Here is a 1,557-nt window from a genome sequence, read left to right as displayed (position 1 = left end):
TCACTAGTATGCCTCTACTTGACTAGCTCGTTGATCAAAGATGGTTATGTTTCCTAACCATAGACATGAGTTATCATTTGATTAACGGGATCACATCATTAGGAGAATGATGTGATTGACTTGACCCTATTTCGTTAGCTTAGCACTTGATCGTTTAGTTTGTTGCTATTGCTTTCTTCATGACTTATACATGCTCCTATGACTATGAGATTATGCAACTCCTGTTTACCGGAGGAACATTTTGTGTGCTACCAAACGTCACAACGTAACTGGGTGATTATAAAGGTGCTCTACAGGTGTCTCCGAAGGTACTTGTTGGGTTGGCATATTTCGAGAGTAGGATTTGTCACTCCGATTGTCGGAGAGGTATCTCTGGGCCCTCTCGGTAATGCACATCACATAAGCCTTGCAAGCATTGCAACTAATAAGTTAGTTGCGGGATGATGTATTACGGAACGAGTAAAGAGACTTGCCGGTAACGAGATTGAACTAGGTATTGAGATACCGACGATCAAATCTCGGGCAAGTAACATACCGATGACAAAGGGAACAACGTATGTTGTTATGCGGTCTGACCGATAAAAGATCTTCGTAGAATATGTGGGAGCCAATATGAGAATCCAGGTTCCGCTATTGGTTATTGACCGGAGACGTGTCTCGGTCATGTCTACATTGTTCTCGAACCCGTAGGGTCCGCACGCTTAACGTTATGATGATAGTTTCATTATGAGTTTATATATTTTGATGTACCGAAGGTTGTTCGGAGTCCCGGATATGATCACAGACATGACGAGGAGTCTCGAAATGGTCAAGACATAAAGATCGATATATTGGACGGCTATATTCGGACACCGGAAGTGTTTCGGGTGATTTCGGAGAAAACCGGAGTGCCGAAAGGGTTACCGGAACCCCCCGGGGAAGTATTGGGCCTTAGTGGGCCCGAGGGGAGAGAGAGGGCAGCAGCCCAGGAGGTGGCGCGCCCCCTTCCATGGGGAGTCTGAATTGGACTAGGAGAGGGGGGCGCGGCCCCTCTTTCCCTCTCCCTCTCCCTCTCCCTCTCTTTCCTTCCTCCTTCCCTCTTCCTAGTTGGACTAGGAAAGGGGAGTCCTACTCCTAGTAGGAGGAGGACTCCCCCCTCCTTGGCGCGCCTCAAGGGCCGGCCGGCCTCCCCCCTTGCTCCTTTATATACAAGGGCAGGGGGCACCTCTAGACACACAAGTTGATCTTCGTGATCGTTCTCTTAGCCGTGTGCGGTGCCCCCCTCCACCATAATCCTCGATAATATTGTAGCGGTGCTTAGGCGAAGCCCCGCGATGGTAGAACATCAAGATCGTCACCACGCCGTCGTGCTGACGGAACTCTTCCCCGACACTTTGCTGGATCAGAGTCCAGGGATCGTCATCGAGCTGAATGTGTGCTAGAACTCGGAGGTGCCGTAGTTTCGGTGCTTGATCGGTCGGGCCGTGAAGACGTACGACTACATCAACCGTGTTGTGCTAACGCTTCCACTTCCGGTCTACGAGGGTACGTAGACAACACTCTCCCCTCTCGTTGCTA

Source organism: Triticum urartu, chromosome 2A (genome assembly GCF_056163025.1).
Source record: "Triticum urartu cultivar PI428250 chromosome 2A, HENAU_Tu73, whole genome shotgun sequence".
Taxonomy (NCBI): Eukaryota; Viridiplantae; Streptophyta; class Magnoliopsida; order Poales; family Poaceae; genus Triticum; species Triticum urartu.
The sequence above is the reverse complement of the archived record's forward strand: the minus strand, read 5'-3'. Positions refer to the sequence as shown.